Source organism: Myodes glareolus, chromosome 23 (assembly GCF_982192425.1).
Source record: "Myodes glareolus chromosome 23, mMyoGla1.1, whole genome shotgun sequence".
NCBI lineage: Eukaryota > Metazoa > Chordata > Mammalia > Rodentia > Cricetidae > Myodes > Myodes glareolus.
In genome coordinates, this window is record NC_142048.1 from 56,044,389 (window position 1) to 56,063,860 (window position 19,472).

The following is a 19,472-nucleotide window of genomic DNA, read 5'->3' on the forward strand; positions in this document are numbered from 1 at the left end:
CCGCCGGCGGCGGCCAAGGGATGCGGCTCGCACGCAGGCGGCTCGGAGGAAGCGGCCCGCCACCCGGCGCTGCTCCCGTCGGGCCGGAGCGGCCTGCGCTCGCTGCTCCGCGCCTGCTCCTCCCGCGGCCGCCGCGCCTCTGGAGCCGGCTCTGCCCCGCTGCGCCCCGCGCGTCACGGGCGCCTTGTGAGCATGCGCGCGCCGCAGCCCCCGCCCCGGCCCCGCGCGCGCGCCGCGACTCACCAGTGCGCGCCGCGCCCTGTTGCTTCCGCCTCCCTGCTCGGCGGGAGGGCGCTGTCACCTCCCCCGGGTGGCTCGTCGGGTGCCGGTTTCCCACCTCTCTTGCTCACTCCTGTTCTAGAAAGGACGCCTAGCTGTGAGACCAAGGCCGATGGCGGGTGCGGTGGGGCCTGAGTCCCTGAGCCTGTGGGTCACGCCTCCCGCCTTGCTGTGGACAGAGGCATGGAATCCTCAGGTGGCTGCACGGTGTAGCCACCACCACCCCTTTTAGGACTTGCTCCCTTGGAGACCCAACCAAACACGTCCTGATCCAGCTCTTAGTACTACTTTCTACCTGCTGCTGGGGCCCATCTCAGGTCCTCCATCCAAACCCAGGCCTCTGGGTTTTGCCTGGTGGTCCAGCACCCTGTCAGGTGCCTTCCTGCTACTAGCTTTCAACTAAATCACCACCGCTAGAACCCCCAGTTCCAAATGTGAAGCAGCACACACACACTGCCTGCACAATTTTCCTTACCTCCGGGTCCCCCTAACTTAGCTGATGTTTACTGGTTCCAAATCCCTTCCTTGCTTTTGCTTCAGAACCCGATGGGGACTAAGGCTCTTTCGTGGCCAATCAGGAGCACCAAACCTGGACATTAGAACCACATTTAAGACCCGTCTGTCAGGGTATAGGGGAGATCTGGTACTCCTAGTTTGGATTAGACACGGATGACAACAGACAGACCAGTGACAGGAAGCCACTAGCTCGCTGTTTCCCACTTTCTCCCTAATCTCACCGTGGCCCTCTGCTTCGCCCTTCACCTAGGTTCCACCACATAGCACCAGCTGCAGACACTGAACCAGTCTAGGAGAGGTGTTTCTCTCCCTCCTTCCTGGATTTGCCATGAGCCTGCTGGTGTTAGAAGGGAGCTGTCACTGGTACTCCTAGCCTGGTGTGGACTCTTGAAAACAGCAGGCCGCTGTGACTGGGGACTAGCGAGTGGTCCCTGCACCTGGTGGTCCTGTGGGCACGACTGCATGGTCATATGTCCCTGGTGATGCCATCTAATTTCTACCATGACCCCCATACTGTTCGGACAAACTAGCTTTCTGGTGGCAAGTTACAATTGGAATGGATTAGCCTGACACAGACCTGTCTAGGGACGAAGGCTTCCTATCTTTAGAGAATGTCTGTTCTGCTCAGAGGCATGTGCTCCTTTTCTTTCCCTGTTTATCTTTTTCTCATTTGGATATTTGAGTCAGAATCTTTATCCCAGGCTGGCCTTGAACTTAGCCTCTAAAGTGTTGGGAGTGCAGGAATGAGCCCTCATGCCCAGCTTATTCTCCATACTGAGAAAAACAAGTCCCTAGTTGGCTTTATCCTTGTCCTTCAAGCTTTCACCCTTTGTGGGGCTCAGGGTGCTCTCTGTCCCCTCCCTTCCGCTAACACCATCCTATCAAGGGGCTGGCTTGTTCAAAATGAGAACGCTAACGAACATGGAGAGGAACTTGCTGGGAGGATGTTTCGTGAAGATTGCCTCAGTCTTAAGAAAGCGTGGTCCCCTTTTGAGAAGGGAGGCTGTTGTCTGGGGGCGGTGCCTAATGCTTTGTGGCCTCCTTGCAGACATGAGAGGATTGGGTGGTAGCCTGAAGAATGAACTCTTTTTTTAATTATTTTTTTCATTGATTTTTATTGAGCTCTACATGTTTCCTCTGCTACCCTCCCTGCCTCCCCCCTCCCCCCTTCAGCCCTTCCCCCCAAGATCCCCATGCTCCCAAATTTACCCAGGATATCTTGTCTTTTTCTACTTCCCATGTAGATTAGATCTATGCAAGTCTTTCTTAGTGTGCTCGTTGTTGTCAGAATTCTCTGGGACTGGGATTTGCGGGCTGGTTTTCTTTTCTTTATGTTTAAAAACCGCCGATGAGTGAGAGGAATGTACTCTGACTGGGGATGGAAGCAAGAGAAAATGAGTTGAGCAGGGAATACCACAGATCCATTGACCTGTTCTAACCAGAAACTTACAGACCTAAGAGCCAATGCAGTAAGTTTAAAACCAAGTGAGTGGATTTTCCATTATCAACAGATGTCAGCATATTTAACCCGTATCAACAAATCAGTTAGGACGCTGTTAAAATGACAGGAACGCCTTCTGTGAACCTGTTAGTCAGAGCTGTGTAACAAGCCGCTGTGCATGCAGGAGGTGTTTAAGCAGCAGGCGGCCAGCATGGGTCAGGGCTCCCAGGCTTAGCAGGTTGTCTTAGCTGGGAATCTTCAAACTGCCACATTCTTCTGGAGGCTCTGCCAAGGCAGGATGTCCCCATTGCTGGAGTCCCATGCACAGTGTCCCTAGATGGAGAACCGAGGACTTGGGGGTGGGTTGTTCCTCTTTTCAAATGGCTTTTTTACAACTCAGTAATCTAGCCTCGGCTTCTTCCCATGGTGGTTGGCTCTCTCAAGAGCCAATGGAGACTACAGAGCCACTAAAGGCTGAGTTTGGAGTCTCCAGAGCTTTTCCTCTGCCACACTCTCCTGGAGAAAGTGAGGTTCCATGCCTTCTGCCTCCCTCCACAAGGAGCACCAATAAGCCATATTTCCATAAGAGCCTCCAGGTCACCACAGGTGCTGCCCCAAAACAGCAGGTCACGTCCAACAGGAGGACATCTTACTTCCTGGGCCGCCCACAATCCCTTCCAGCTCCCTGACCATTTTGTCTGGAATCTTCTTCTGCAGAATAAGATCTTAGTTGATCCTCCTTCTGTGGTCAATTCCCCCTCCCCTCCCCTTCTCTCCACCTTCTTAGTTTTCTTTAGTTCCAGGTAATGGCTTCTTCCCTTAGCACTTTAATGGCATCATTGAGTATCGTGTACTTATTTGCTCCAAGTAGCTCTTCTAACCCTCATAGAGCATGATCATTTGGAGAAGTTCTTCTTCTTCTTCTTCTTCTTCTTCTTCTTCTTCTTCTTCTTCTTCTTCTTCTTCTTCTTCTTCTTCTTCTTCTTCTTCTTTATAATGCTTGTCCAAGACTATGTTGCCCCAGGCATTTAGTACCAGCGCTTTTTAAAGTTAGCAGTAACAGCATGCTGGGCTCTGAGCAGGTGAGAGAGACTTTGCTGGGGACGGCTACCGCCATCGATCTTCGTCTCTTTGGCACAGCTAGGGACCTTGTATGTACAGGTGCTTGACAAATTGTGAAAGGATTAAATTACACATCGGCTGCCATTTCAGCCACTGAGTGTCAGCAGGAAGTACAGAGGGAGGTCGTGAAGCATTGCCAAAGAAAAGAAAAGTGCACAGTCCACAGCAGTTCATCCAGGGCGGGCTCTGTGGTGGTGTAACAACGCTGTGGAGGGAAGCCCCAGACTCAGAGTGCCCTTGGGTTCATGCTAGCAGCCAGGTTCTGCAGCACATCCCTGCAATGTGTCTAGGAGGTGTTTGTGGGGCAATGCCAGAGCTTATTCATTTATCCTGAGACCATGTCCAGTGTCTTGGTTACAGTTTCTAAGCTGTGGTTAAACAATCTGACCAAGAGCAACTCAAGGAGAAAAGGATTCGTTTCTCTTGGAACTCTCAGGTCACACTCCACTACAAAGAGAACTGAAGCAGAGGGCACGGGGGAACACTGCTCACTGGCTTGCCCCTCATGCCTTGCTCAACCTGTGTTTCTTGTACCACACAGTATGGACCACCCAGAGGTGGCATTGTCCTGACGGGCTGGGGCTGGGCCCTCCCACATCAATCATCAATCAAAAAAAGAAGTGCCCACCAAAAAAACAAACAAATAAAATACTCCACAGATTTGCCTACAGGCCAGTTTCTCAATTGAGATTCTGTCTTCCCAGGTACCTCTAGGTTTGTGTCAAATTGACACATCCAGAATTGAATTGAAATATGCTCTGGCAATGCTGGGGCATGCATGGGCAGCCCATATAGGGTGGTTCTGTTAAACTGTCTATATTGAATTTCATGGTCTGTTGATGAGGATGATTGACCAGGTCTCTTCCTCAAGAGGGCGCCAGATCCCATTACAGATGGTTGTGAGCTACCATGTGATTGCTGGGAATTGAACTCAGGACCTTTGAAAGAACAGACAGTGCTCTTAACCATTGAGCCATCCTCCAGCCCATCCATGCTAGCCCTAAATTCATGCTCCACCTGCCCCTGCCTCACAAGTGCTGGGATTAAAAGTATGCACCATCACTGGGCATGAAGTTTTACAGTTTCACAAAACAAAGGAAGTCATCAACTTAGGCAAGTTTAAAACACATGGGTGGGTACAGCAAGACGGGAGAGCTTTTCTGTGGGCCTCGTAAGCCACCTGATAGTGTCCTTCAGCTTTGGGGGTGGTGAAAGCTGGTGGCCTCCTAAGTCAATAGATTCCAAAAGTTTTTCTCTATTAGTTACGGGATGTTACCTCTGACACAGAGGCAGTAAAGGAGAGGCTATCCCGGGGACTAGAGCTAGTGCAGGGACTGCCTCTGGACCCTAGCTATGTATGGCATTCTAACCTCACCACACCGCTGTGGTTCTGATCAGCTAACCCGTGTAGACGCAGCTCCTCAGCTAACCCATGTAGACGCAGCTCCTATCCAGGAATTTTCCTGGGCAGGTCTCTGAGGTTTTTGTCTCCCCAGCATGCTGGGTCTTTCTTTCTTCAAGTTCTTCAGTCGAGAGAGGATTCCAGCAAAAGTGGGGTCCTGGTGCCTCCTGAGGCTCTGTTTTCCTAAGAGGTTGCCTGTCCCCCCCCCCCAAGCGAGACTTTTAGGGGTTAGTTTGTTTCTCAACATCATATTTTCTCTTATTTTTCTATGTAAAAGATGACTATGTAAAAGGAAAATATGGTTGGAGTTCTATCGTCCTTCACACTCTCTTATTTTAGTTCTCTGAAGGATCAATGATTTTCATCCCAGTTTCCTTAAAAGGAAAACAAAACAAGCTCTGTGGTGTGTAAAATTACCAATAAAGTAATGAGAGCAATTTGTTGTACCCATTTATTTGAACAGTAATTTTAATATAAGCTGTTAGGACCTCTCCGACAAACTAAATAAATAGTAGGCTATCTGAAACACGAGTTGGACAGTCATTAGCAATTCGTCATTTTTCAAGACAATTTGTGTTTTTGCTTGAGTGAGCCTCTTGGATATTATATAACATGGCTTTAAAGAATGTTCTATTTATGGGTACTTTCCAGAAAATAAGGAAAATGGTCTCTCATGCCCTGTTGCTCTTATAAATAGGAAGATAAAATGTTTTTTCTTAAAATATCTTCCACTTATTGTAATTTGTAAGAATATTTTATCAGCTTTAACTGGAAATTACCTAAGTGTGCTCAGAACACGGAAGCTGGGTATGGAGGTACGTGCCTGGAATCACAGAACACGGGAGGCTGAGGCAGAGATCAGGAGCTTAAGGCTAGTCTCGCACACAGAGTAAAAACCTATATCAAAAAGGTAAAAATTTAAAAAACCAAAAATATGTGTTTTAAGAAATCGGAAGCTAGATTTTGCAGTGTCCCGTGTAATCCCCACCCTTGGAAGACAGAGGCGGGGGGATAAGAAGTTTCAGGTCAGTCTTCAGCTACATACCAAGTCCAAAGCCATAGGAGAACTCACATTGAAAATACAAGAACAGGGAGAGGAAGGAAGACGTCTCGGTCGGTAACACATGGGGTCCTGAGTTCAGATCTCCAGCCCCCGAGTAAAAGGCCAGTGAGTGTGTATCTGTAATTCCAGCCTTTGGGAGCAGAGACAGGCAGATTCTGAGGGCTTGCTGGTCAGGGAGTCTGGTAAAAGCACTGATCTCCAGGTTCAGAAAGAGACCTGGTTCAAGGAATAGGATGTAGGATGGCAGGGAAGAGACCTAACATCAACTTCTGGCTTTTGCGCATGTTATTTGTGAATTTAACACACACACACACACACACACACACACACACACACACACACACACCTGCTTTGTTAAAGACATTATGCTAAGTGAAATAAGAACTATAGGATTTCCTTTATTTGAGGTCCCTAGAGCAACCAAAGTCACAGCAACAAAGAGGACTTGTGTGTGCCAGGAGTTGGGGAGGATGGGAAATTGGTGTTTAACGAGGCAGTTTCGGTTGGGAAGGCAGAATGTCCTAGAAGGAGATGTGACGGCTGCTGTGATGTTGTGTGGCTGTGAAGATGACCCTGAGATCAAAATGTTTGAAGGATACATTCAACGTCACATAATTTTTATCACATCAAAATCAATTAGTGTCCTAGGATGAGAGCCAATTTTATGACTTAATTTTCTATTATTCTGACTTCAAGTCCAGAAGGCAAAGTTCATGTGCTAGAAAATCCTTTCCGTTTTGGTAAAACATAGAACACACGAATGTTTGATGTGGACATTCTCCTCAGGCATGAAGCCTACCCAGATCCGATTTTACCTCTTTTCCCCAGCTCACCCAACCCCTAATACCTAGTACCTACCATTCTTGTGGATCATTTCAAAGTCTTTTGGTTTCCACCAAGGAAAAAACCATGGCCCTTGTTCTTTCTGCGCTCTGGCTCCCTCCATCTTCCTCCACGTGGCAGGGTCTCATTCTCTGTGTCTGGTGACTGACACTCTTGTGTGTACCTGCTGCGTCTTCTTTATCCTTACATCTGTGGATGAGCTCTGGGCTGGTCCTACCTCTTGGCCATTGGGGGTTCTGCTACTTCTCAAAGCCAAACCATCAGGAGAGAGCATTCTGCCGCGCAAATACAGGGAAGAAAACCCGGGACCTGCGTGTGGTTGCATTGGCCCTGGATTATCTAAATTGCTCAGCTGTGTTGGGCGGGATTCAACCTGGATCGCTTAAGGGAGTAGGGAAGTCACTGCCAGGGGCTTGTCTAGAAGCGCGTATTTTTACGTGCCAGCCTGTAGTCTCAAGGCCAATCCTTGGGTGTGGAGGAGGGGGGGGGTCCTGTTTTCCAGATGAGAAAACCTAATTCCCCAATTTTACGCTGGAAGACAGCCAAATCAGGGCTCACCCACAGCCCTCTGCCTCCTATGGCCAGGCCTCCAGTTACATCATGTCTCTCAATTATGGCCATTCCAAACACCACCCCTTCTCATCACCCATGACCCACTGACATTAAGCTAATCGCTGTCACCGAGGCATCCCTGGGAAGTGAGAAAGCCGGACAGGAGTCATCTCCCCAGTCTTTCCTTGCTCAGCCTTCCCTCCAGGCATGCCCTGCTGGATGGTAGACGGAAGAGCATCACAGATGTGGATCTGGTGCCAGGCAGAGGGACCAGATGTCCTCCAACAAGTCCCTTAGGACCCCAAGTCCCATTATATCTCGGGGACAGTAACAGCGCTTACTTCCTGTATTGCTCTGAAAAGGGCATGGATGAATTCATCCTACACCAGGTCTTTGCTCAGGGCCTGGTCCAAGCGGGCACCTACTCAAGGAAGCTTGTCATTCTTGATGAGCGCTACCTTCTCCTGTCCTTCCGTCTGCCTAGTTCTCCAGGCCTAACACCTCCCTGTTCTCTCACCAGTGCTGGGCTCCTGGTGGGCTCACACGTGGGCAGGACTCAGTGTCGAGAAGCAGCTTGGCAATGCCACCTCCCGGTTCCACTTCCCCAGCTGACCATGAGTCCTTGATGTCCACTGAGTACTGATGGCACGCCCTCATATCCCTTCCTTTGTGCTGGCCACTGCAGCAGAAGCAGAAGGCGAAGCTTAGGGGCAGATAGGGCCCCAGCTGCCATCTCTGCTCTTCCTTCCAGTTCTCAGATTGAGACTCCAAAAGAAACTGGGCCAAGGCAGAGATGGAACATCAAGGCAGGAAACAGGGTCTTGAGGAGGTAGAAAGAGATCTGGCCTCCTCTCACCCTTCAGGGTCTGGGGGAAGGCTCTGGGTAAAACGGCAAGTTAGTACTAATCTCAGTGCCAAGGTCATGCAGGAGAGGGTGGCCCAGCATCCCGCTTTGCAGGCTCACTTTCAACATTAACAGGCAGGATGGGTTGAGATGGGGTTGGCACTCAGAGACCCAGGTCTGTACATTGGGGTAATGCAGTTTCCCCACCCAAAGGAAGATGGTTCAGTGAGTACAGCCGGTCTTCAGTAGAGCAGCCACAATAGATGGCATCCCTGTCCAGAGTGCCCAGGAGGGTATGGATGCTCAGGAGGTGTCCCTTTCCTTTATGTGTGGTATCCTTGTTGGTGGTACAAAAGCCCTATGTTTGGTCGCTGCACCATTGTTGTATGGGATTCCTGAATAACTCCACTTCGTCTCTGAGATTTTTGAAAGTTCTCACACCACAGCAACTTAAGGTTTTTTTCCCCAGATCTACCTCCCACGGTAAAAGACAAATGACGCTTCCTGAGGATGGCATTCCTGTGACCTCTGAACAATCATTGACCTGGTCCAAGTGTGACAGTCAAGCAGTGTTGGAGGGAGGCTTCTTGTTTGTTTCCTGGCTGCCCAGACTCCCAAAATAACCACACTGTATTAATTAAATAACTGCTTGGGCTATTAGCTCTAGCTTCTTATTGGCTAACTCTTCCATATTAATTTAACCCATTTCTATTAATCCGTGTATTGCCACGTGACTGTAGCTTACTGGTTAGAGTTTCAGCGTCTGTCTCCGGCAGGGCTACATGGCTTCTTTCTGACTCCACCCTTCTTTTTCCCAGCATTCTGTTTAGTTTTCCTCACCTAGCTCTGTTCCCCTATAGCTCTGCTATAGGCCCAAAGCAGTTCCTTTATTAACCAATGGTATTCATAGCGTACAGAGGGGAATCCCACATCAAGGCAGGTCACACAGACCTCCTTCCTTCCATGGAACCATGCTGTATGTCCTTCAAGGCTAGTCCCAGGGAGTGAACCCACATAGGCAGAAGGCCAGGACAGTCTGGTAAATGGATCTTAGCAAGTCCCAGAATGTGTCCTGATATTCAGACTCCAGGAGGCATGTCCTCCAGGTGAGCTCCATCCAAAGAGACGACTCAGGTGGCTGTGTCGCTCCCATCGTCTCTGGAGATGACATTTGTAGAAGAAAGGTCAAGTAAGATTAGGTTTCTTCTATGCATCCCTGTAAGACTGTGCCAAAAGTTTATTTCCTATGTCACAATGGATTTTGTTATGTGAAAAAGTATGCTTTCATTTTGCCAAACGGAATACATTTGTGTTACTTTTGAAAAGACGGGATGCCACAGTTCACTTAAACCTTGCTGTGAGGGTGACCACTCAAGTCTTTTCCCATTTCTTCCTGTTTTCACTATCTCTAAGATCTGAAGCCAGGCTGGAATTTCTCAAAGAAGCTCCATTTGGCTAGGAGTGTGTCTTTGTGACTAGGAGTGTGAAGCTCTTGGCTCTTTTAGCTCTCACGCTCCTTCCTTGGGCCATGACACAGCCCCGAGGGGTTTTACCACAAGTGCCCACTGACCTATGACATTATCGAGACTGATGCAATACCTGTGCTCACGGCACAGCCTGCCCAGGATCTTCTTGTCTTCCAACGGTGGCTTCCACCTCCCATGCTCTTTTCTTCAAGATGATTGTTGCCTTCCCTGTTCTGTTTTCATGGTTCGTACATGTTTACTATTAATTCATATCCAAATTCTAACAGAGTTGTAAGATCTTTCAGGCGTGGCACGGTGGTTCACTTCTTTAATCCCAGCAGGATTTCAGCAAGTTTGAGGCTGAGCCTGGGCTATGGGAAGGGCTGCCTGGTAGGAGCCGTGAATGGTCTCTACAATGAGATCGGGCCCTGTTTACAGGCAGTAAGGCATGGGACCCCGGTCCTACATTACAGGACTCTGAGTTCTGCCTAGAGCCAGTGAGCTTGGAATGCCTCCCTGGTCTGAGGGTACTGGAACCCACTAACACCCTAACGTTAACCTGAAGAGTACCCCAGTAGGGTCCATGTGCCAAACTCAGACCTTGTCCCTCAACGCACAAATCCCTAAGTTCTAGAACTTAGGGACAGAAGTAAGAAGTGGGAGACACTGTGTGGCTCTTAGCACAGCTTTCTCAGGCACCCAATAGCTCTGTGCTAAGTAGACGTCAACACCTTCCTGCAAGCAGCACCCTGACATAATGACCATGACCAGTGCGTGTGAACCATGCAGCCAGACCTGTTTGTCACCTTCTGCACCCTCTGCCCTCCAGTTGGCACCCTCTCTTGTTCTCCTGCATGTGCCCACCTGCCAAGCCTCTGCTCAGCATCCTCATTCAGGGAGGTCTGCTATGGGGCCACCTATCAGTTCCTATTGGCACCCCGATGGCTACCTGCTAACTCAGCCCCCTCTCAGGGTACTCCCAAGTCTGTGCTTCCAGAGCAGAACATAATCCCTGGTCGGTTATCATTCATCCTCTCCTCTAGGGTGGAGGATAGTTGCTGGCAGTCACGTGCCTCTTACCCCTTTGGGAATCCTTTACCACAGGCTAGTCCTTGCCTCACTTCCTTTCCTACCTGAGATGGGGGAGGGGACTCTGGTGTATGACCAACAGAGTGGGATCTACATCCTTCTCTGGCCCCAGGACATCCAGTGGGACTTGTTCAACAAGGGCTGATGGCTTTTACTCTTGGATGAATGGCCCTAAAGCAGGGGGAGTGTTCACAGCCCAGGATGGGATGGACTCACCTGTGGTGTGGCCTCACCACAGGCCCGGGTCTCAGTCTGGTCTGGTCTGAGCCCATTTTCTGATATTGCCCTTACAATTGTCTTCAGTTCTGTGAGCCCTTTAATCCTACAGTCCGTTCCCTTTCTCTCTCTCTCTCTCTCTCTCTCTCTCTCTCTCTCTCTCTCTTGGTTTTTCGAGACAGGGTTTCTCTGTAGCTTTGGAACCTGTCCTAGAACTAGCTTATAGACCGGGCTGGCCTCGAACTCACAGAGATCGGCCTGCCTCTGCCTCCCAAGTGCTGGGATTAAAGGCGTGCACCACCACCACCCGGCTTCCCTTTGCCTCTTACGAATGACTGATTCCGAGTGACTTCTGCACAAGCTGAGAGGCGGGGCTCTGGTTTCAATTCTTCACATGCAGCTCTCCAGTTTCCTAGAGCCATCTGTCTCACTGTAGACAAAAACCAACTTAAAAAAAAATCGGAATCTGTATGGTAAGACCCCAACCTCTGAAACTGCTAGAGGAGAGACAAGCACAGGCAACAACTTCCTGATGCTAATACCCAGGAGACAGAAGCAGCGATTGGCCAGTGTGATTCCATGAAAAAGCTTCTGCACAGCACAGGCAGTGATTGACAGAGTGACTAGACAGACTATAGAACAGGACAAATGTACGCTGGCTATACCCATGATAGAGGAACAATATCCAGAATTTGAAAAGAACCTAGAAAACGTAAAAGGAATGAGTAAATAAATCAATAAATAGACAGATGGTCTGATCATACTCTTATCAAAACAGAAGCCGGCAAGATGGCTCAGCGGACAACGGTGCCAAAGGACCCGAGTTTGATCTCTGGAACCAACCTGGTGGAAGGTATAAACTGACTCCTGGAGGTTGTCCATATGACGCAGCTGTCCCACCCCTGTGTGTAACACATAACCTAGACAGTCATGCTAATGCTGCCCACAGTCAACTTACTGAAGCAGCCTGGGTGACCTCAACAGAAGGACAGATGGAGAAACTGTGGTAGATACACACAGCGGAGCTCCATTCCACCGTAAAGCAGAATGAAACCATGGTATCTGTAGGGCCATGGATAGAACTCATCGTGTTGGGTAAAACAAGCCAGGCTCTCACAAAGATAAATGTCACACGACTTCTCTCACTTGGAGTATAGGGCAAAAAATAAAACAAAGATCACCAAAAAGTAGAAGGGAGACTCCTAGGGACATGTGAGGAGGTGAAATAGTGGGGACATGGAAGGGTGGCTGGGAGTGTGGACACCACCCAAGCCCGACACACAAGTGACTTGTAAGTGAAACACGCCAATAAGAACTGAAGTTCATTGATAATTGTGAAGCAGAGTAAATGATTTCTTTCAGTTACGTATACCAAGAACTCTGGTTCACCTTCCCTGGCTTGCTGGCCTTTCTGGGTGTTTTCCAGGGGCCATGTCCAGCAGTGGTGGCATACAACATAAAGAGGAACCAGGTCACTGGGGCAGGTAGAGCGTGGTGCTGGGGTTCAAACCTTGGGTTCTGCTCTCATTGGTTGTCACCTTGGGCAGGTCCAGTGCTTAGGCTCTCCCAGTCTTGCTGTAATGGGGACAGTAACATCCTGGGCCCTAGGATGGTCGGGGGACTGCATGATTGAAGGACATGAAGCTCTTGACACTGCGTCTCTGTAAATGTTCGCTACCATTTTGTCCTATTGAATGTAGACAGTGTTATTTTCCAGTTCATTATTATTTTCTCCTCAAGGGAGGCACTCTAGGAAAGGTGTTACTCTTCATCTCCAATCTCTTCAGAGCATATCCATGGCAGAGGACCCTGCCACAGTGTGTGTGTCGTGGTGTCTGTGGCTGCTAGCGTTCCCCGCAGCGAGACAAACCTATCTGTAGATCTCCAAACCTTGTCACAAGTGCAACTTGTGTCTATGTAGACCACTACATAGACTGCGATCTGTGCACTCCGTATTCTTGCCAAGGGAAACTCGGATCCCGTTGTTGAACTGACCTACACTGGATTACCCCTTTCACTCATCATTAAGAACTAATACCGGGCGGCAGTGGTGTACACCTTTAACCACTGCACTCAGGAGGCAGAGGCAGGTGGATCTCTGAGTTTAAGGCCAGCCTGGTCTACAGAGTGAGTTCCAGGACAGCTAAAGCTACGTAGAGAAACTCTTGTTTGTGGGGTTGGATGGGGCAGAGCGGGGTTGAATGTGGTTAGTTGGGTTGTGTAGGGTCAGGTAGAGTTGGGCATTTTGAGACAAGACAGAAAAGAATGAAATGAAACCTACTGGTAAAAATGAGAGTGATCTGGAAGGGTCACAGTGACTAATCAAAGCAGGGAACAGGTCAAGCTCTGACTAACTGGGATCCACCAGAGGGCTGATCTATGGTAGCCAGGCAGAGAGAAAGGCTCCATTTTGAGATTTTAGACCCTTTATGATGAGCTGAACGTCCAAGTTAGGCCACAACCTATGTCTTTTGCAACGATTTGAGGAAAGACCACTCAACTTTGCAGTGTTCTGAGGAGGAAGGGAGAGAAGATGCTTCACAGAAGGTTAGCATGTGGGAAACTGTTGGTGTTAAACTGTGTAACATGTGACTGCAGTCTCTGTAACTGGCAACATAGATGAACATTAGTCAGCAAGCTTCTCCTGACTCAGGCAGCCAGATGTTGGACAACAGCATTACTCTCCTCCAAGCGCTACTGCAACCTGAATAAATTATCATAACAGTATAATTGATGTTGCTGAGACTACTGTCCTGTGCATTAAGCAATTGTATGTTCCCTGTTTTACAGACTGAATTTGATTTTTCAACTTATTACTATTTAACAACCTGGGTAAAATCCTTGTTGGCAGCTTTTCTATGGTGTGGATCTCAAACATCCATCACAAGCTCATGGGCTAAAGGATTTGTTTCCAATGCAGCAACATCCAAAATGGTGCTTTGGGGAGTGATTGGATCATGAGGAATCTGACCTTATCAATGAACTGATCTATTTAAAGGTATATAACTAAACGGAATCTTGGGCATTGTTAGAGATATTGGGAAATGAGACTTACTAGGAGGAAGTAGGGCCTAATGACCTGCCATTTTTGGGGAAATTTTGTTTTTCTCCTGTCTTCCTGGCCCCCATAATGTGAGCAGCCTCCTTTATCACACATTCCTCAAAGCAATAAGTCCAAGGACCACAGACTGACACCTCCAAAACTGCACAGCAAAATAAATACTTACTGCTTTTTTGAGATATTTATTTGATATTTTATCACAGCAATAAATGCTAACACTGTTCCTAAAGGCGAAGTGTTGGATGCACACCTCCTGATGTCCTAGTTACTCTGACTGTCAACTTGACACAGCCTAGAATCATCCGGGCTGGGGCAGCCTTTATCAGATTGGTCGGTGGGCCTGTCTGTGAGGGATTGTCTTGACTGTTATTTAATGTAGGAGAGCCCAGTCCATGGTGGGTGGCACTGTTCCCTGGGCAGTATAAGGAAGAAAGTTGAGCAAGCCAGCAAGCAGGGTTCCTACATGGTTTCTGCCCCAATTTACCTCAATGATAGATTATGACCTGGAAGCATAAACCAAATAAACCATTTCCTTCTCTAAGTTGCTTTTGGCCAGTGTGTTAATACAGAAACAGAGTGAAGCTATAACACAATAGCCCTTACGCCTCACCTTTTGGGAGCTGGGATTACACACCATGCCTGACCCCTTTACCCCGTTCTTCCACACTGAAAGCTTGTCAGTCAAAGTAAGGACTCTCCTCAAAAGTGTCTGGGAGCTAGGGGTCCTGTGCTGAGTGAGATTCTGGCTGGGAGGATGGGGTGAGGCTGTGCAACCTTGGTGGGCAGGTCCAGGAGCCAGGGAGGGAGCAGCTTTGCCTCTTTCTGCACAACATAGGGCACAACACAAAAAAGCTGGCTCCCAGGCTGGGGCTGCAGACCTGTGGCCTTTGCAATGCAATGGAAGGAAACTCAACTCTTCACCAGGTCAGTCACTGTTGTCTTGGGATCCCCCACCCCCTACTTGAGCCTAAGCCACCCAATAATGGAGCCCACACTCTGTTGTGACCTACAGGAACAGCACTGCAGGCTTCGGGAACTGCAGCTCAGGTCCTGATCTTGTTGCGCAACCTGTCTCAGCCACAGACAATGGCTAATGTATTATTCACTGCCTGGGAGACCTTGCCCTGCACAGGTGGCCCGTGGGCTCACGGGCATGCATTAATAATAAGTGTCTTTCTTCTTTTGTTGCTTGCTCCCATGGTGATGATAGAAGTTTTGTGTTTTGTTTGTTCCTGGAAAATTTGTGAGTACGTTGAAGTAAACTTTCCGAACGGGCTCCTTAAATTCAGATTAGCTTGGCAAGTATATGCCAGGTGAGGGTACTTTTAAGCTTCTAGCCAATGCCTCCACAAGGCTCCCCAGACATGTGGGCCAGCAGGTCATTATAATCAAATAATACACAAATTCCAGAGTCATACTGTCATATACACAAGAACTACAGGCAGGTCTATCCAGAGTTCTAATTTTTGTTTTTGTTTGTTTTTCGAGGGAGGTTTCTTTGTGAAACAGTCCTGGCTATCCTGGAACTCACTTTATAGATCAGGCTGGCCTTTAATCCACAAAGATCTGCCTATCTCTGCCTCCCAAGTGCTGGGATTAAAGGCCTGTGCCACCATTGCCCAACCAGAGTTCTTCTTTAATTAAAACACGAAATGATGAAAAAGATGAACCTACAGACAGACTGCAGCTTACAGACAGGTTATAAACCAGAGAAACACACTTCAGTGGAAAAGGTGACACAATTCACAAAGATGGTAGAAAGAGGTGGAAAGGTTTCTCAATTAAAAAAAAATTATAGAATCTAAAGTAACAAAGAGCCAGACACAAGCAATTAGCAGCTTCTAATCCATCCTTCTACCTGCTCCAGAGCTGGGTGGCGTGCACCTACCCGTGTATATTATGCCAGGACCAGGCTGGGGTAAAGTAGACCCTGGCTTGGGCCTGTTGAGCCATTCAGGGGATTAGTTGTAAGGGTTTCACTTTGGACAGATGCACAGCCAACCCCGGAGACAGGGAGACCGCGCAGGGGAGTGAAGCTGAACCCACTCGTGGATAGGTCACACATAGATTAGAGGGCCAGGTGCTGATCCTAAGGATAGGGATTCGCAGATTGAGAGAATTAATTAGGCTAATTACGGGCCTCTTAGGTAAGAAAGGATGGGGAGTAAATTGGTCATTTCTCATATTTAATTGTGTAGGGGAGTAGGAGTGACTTAGATCTCTACAAATAAAAATACAGGTATGGGGTTTGGGGAGGCTTTTTTATTTTAAGATTTTTTTTATGTGTATGAGTATTTCACCTACATATATATCTGCACACTGTGTGTGTTGCAGTGACCTCAGAGGTCAGAAGAAGGCATCGGATCATCTGGAGTTGGAGTTACAGGTATTGGTGAGATGCCTTGGCTTCTAGGAACTGAACCTGGGTCCTCCACAAGAGCAGCAAATGCTCCCAACCACTCAGCCAGCTCTCCAGTCTCCCCAAATACAAATATGTTTAAGTATGGACTACTGAATGTTTTCTTCATGGCTAAACAAATTAGTAATTATCCCAGCAGCTCTTTGTTGACAGGCCCTGTTAAAATCAAGTCCGTGAATTCTGACATGTGTACAGCTAATGAGTAGCTCTACCAGTGAAAGAACAGTATTGGGGCTCACTGAGGACTGATGTCTCAGAGATGGCAAGGACAAGGTGACCTAACACGTGCCCAGTTTTCCTTTTGATATAAATGGCTAAAACTCCCAAGAATGTTTCTCTTTTAAAAAATTTTAAATCTTTCAATATTAGCTGGGTGTGGGGCAGACGCCTTTCATCCCAGCATTCAGGAGGCAGAGTCAGGAGGATCTCTGTGAGTCTATAACCAACCTTGTCTACAAAACAAGTTGCAGGCCATCCTACAGAGTGAAACTTTGAATTTTCAAACATAAAATCTAAGTACTTGGGATGCTAAGGCAGGCAGATCTCTGTAAGCTCCAGGCTAGCCTGATCTAAATAGTGAGTTTTAGGCCAGCCAGGGATGCACTTTGAGATCTTGTCTCAAAAAATGAATTTTTGTTGGGCAGTGGTGGTACACTCCCCTAATCCCAGCACTCGGGAGGCAGAGGCAGGAAGATCTCTGTGAGTTTAAGGCCAACCTGGACTATACAACAAGTTCCAGGATGGGCTCCAAAGCTACACAAAGAAACCCTGCCTCAAAGAACCAAGAATTAATTGTACTACTAGTCCTGGAGAGACGACGCAGCAATTAAGAGCACTGATTGCATTTGTGGAGAATCCAGATTTGATTCCCAGCACTCACATGACAGCTAACAGCCTTCTATGACTTCAGTCCCAGGGGCTATAATGCCCCCCTCTGGCCTCTGTAGGCACCAGGCACACATACATGCATGCAGATGAAACACCTATACACATAAAATAAAAGTAAATAAATTGAACCATTTTAGATTTATCTATCTTGTTTTATGCATGTGTGCATTTTGCTTGAGCATGCAGATGTGCACATGTGTGTCCCTGACGCTCATGGAAGTCAGATCCCCTTAGACTGGAGTTATAGACGTCTGAGGATGCTGGGAACAGAATATGAGTTGTCTGCAGGACCAACAAATGTTCTTAACCCCTGAGCCAACTCTGCTGCCCATAAATAAAATTTTAAATAATTGTACCAATGACCTACCCTGCATCACTCCACCGGTGGGTCACTCAAGAAATTTCAAACACAAAGGCACTTTTACTTCTGAGTTGGGGACTCCCCCACCTCCATAGCTAGAACCTTTACTACAATGATGAATAAAACCGCCAAGAATTTTGCTGGTCTTGTTTTATTGTATGGTGTGGTATGTGTTTGTGCAGGTACTTGGGGCCTGTGAATTGTACTGGAACCTTGGGGCCCTGTGCATGCTAGGCAACCATTCTACTATTGAGCTGTAAGCCAAGCCCCTCTTCCTCCTCCCTCCCTCCCTCTCTCCCTCCCTCCCTCCCTCCCTCCCTCCCTCTCTCCCTCCCTCCCTTCATCCCTACCACCCTCTCTCCCTCATCCCTCCCACCTTCTCTCCTTTCATCCCTCTCACCCTCTCTCCATCCCTCCCTCCATCCCTTCTTCCTTTCCTCCCTTCCCTCCTTCCTTCCTTTTTTTCCTTTTGACTCAGGTTATCACTAAATTGACCAAGTTCAACTGGAACTCAATTAGCGGCTCAGGAAGGCTTTGAACTTTCAATTATCCTGTCGTGGCCTCCTGAGTACCTGGGATTATAAACCGGTTCTCCCAGGCCCAGGTTTGCTTGTTATTTTCAAAGGAAATACTATCCTTGCATTTTTGAGATAAACCGCACAGCACAGGGTTGTGTGGTTCTTTTGTGTGTTCCTATGTTGGGTTTGCTAGTGTTTTGTTCTAGTAAAATAGGATAATTTGTATAAACAAGGTGGCCCTGCAAGGATTTTATGTTCACACTAATTAGAGCTATTAATCAGTGGTTTTCTTCACTTTGAGCATTAATGAAACTGACCTCAGAGTTGGGCTGAGTATGTGAAGGCTTGATATTAATTCTTCACATGTTACTCTTTTTAATTCACCAGTGACTCCAGGCGGACCTGGGTTTCTTTACAGAGAAGGTTCAGTAATGATAAAATCACCTATTAGTTATAGTTTATGTGGATTTTCTATTTATTTTCCTGCTCCTGTTAGGGGTTTCTCTTTTTCTAGGGTTCGGTCATTTTGTCCAAGCTGTCTTCTTTCTTCACCTCACATCGCTTCTGCTCTCACAGGGTGGAGACTCAAGATGGCCTGCGTGCTGTCAGCTCAGCCTTGTCTCACCTCTCCCTACCCGAGACTGTCCTGATCTGAGTGTCCCAGAGCCCCCTGCTCCTTAGACTGGTCTGACCCACAATGTCACCCAGGCACAGGGATCTGCTACCTCAGACCTCATTAGAGTCCTCAGTTCATGCCCGAGGAACACTTCGGGAGTCCCTTGTTCTTATGTCATTAGGGGTCCCTGTCCTAAGTAACCTCTGTTGATCTCATTGATGTAGGCTCCATGTGAACTTCTAGCCACTGGTTAGTATTTCTACCTGCTTACAGCTTGAGCCGCAGGAACTCCCTTGCCTTGTTGCCTGATACATTTTTGAGGCAGAATGTTTCACGTTTTCACCTCGACTTGCGGTCAAGTTCATCTGAATTTTAGAAGGCAGCACAATTAAGAAAACATTAACATAAAGTCTATGAACCACACTAGCCCTAACTAGCACTCAGGTGTTCTTCTGGAATAATCTGAGAAAACATTAATCACTTATGTGTTTAGTTTTACGGTACAAAAAGTAGAGATCAAAGTTTTAAATCAAAACTGTAAATATTTAACCCTGACAGATTAATATGTATGAGTCGATCACACTGATATCTCACAGGCTAGTGACTGTCTGGCTTACACTGAGTAACTGGAGGTTACGACAAATTGTTCTAATGATTGTTCAGGAACCAAGCCCCACATCTTAATCTTCATTATAACAGTATTGATCATAACCAGTTCTGCTCGTCTGACGGCCTCTGCCTCAGATGGGGTCCATATAAGGAAATTACTTACTGTT

The 19,472-nt window shown here is 47.7% G+C and overlaps 1 long non-coding RNA gene across 1 annotated transcript; it reads right to left on the minus strand.

The window, feature by feature from the left end:
- Positions 1-8,695: 8,695 nt before the first annotated feature.
- LOC146890534 (uncharacterized) lies at positions 8,696-19,051 on the minus strand. The gene is made up of 2 exons (XR_014998613.2): positions 18,960-19,051; positions 8,696-9,220 (listed from the first exon to the last, which is right to left on the minus strand). It is a non-coding gene; the product is annotated as an uncharacterized LOC146890534 (long non-coding RNA).
- Between the last annotated feature and the right edge of the window lie 421 nt (positions 19,052-19,472).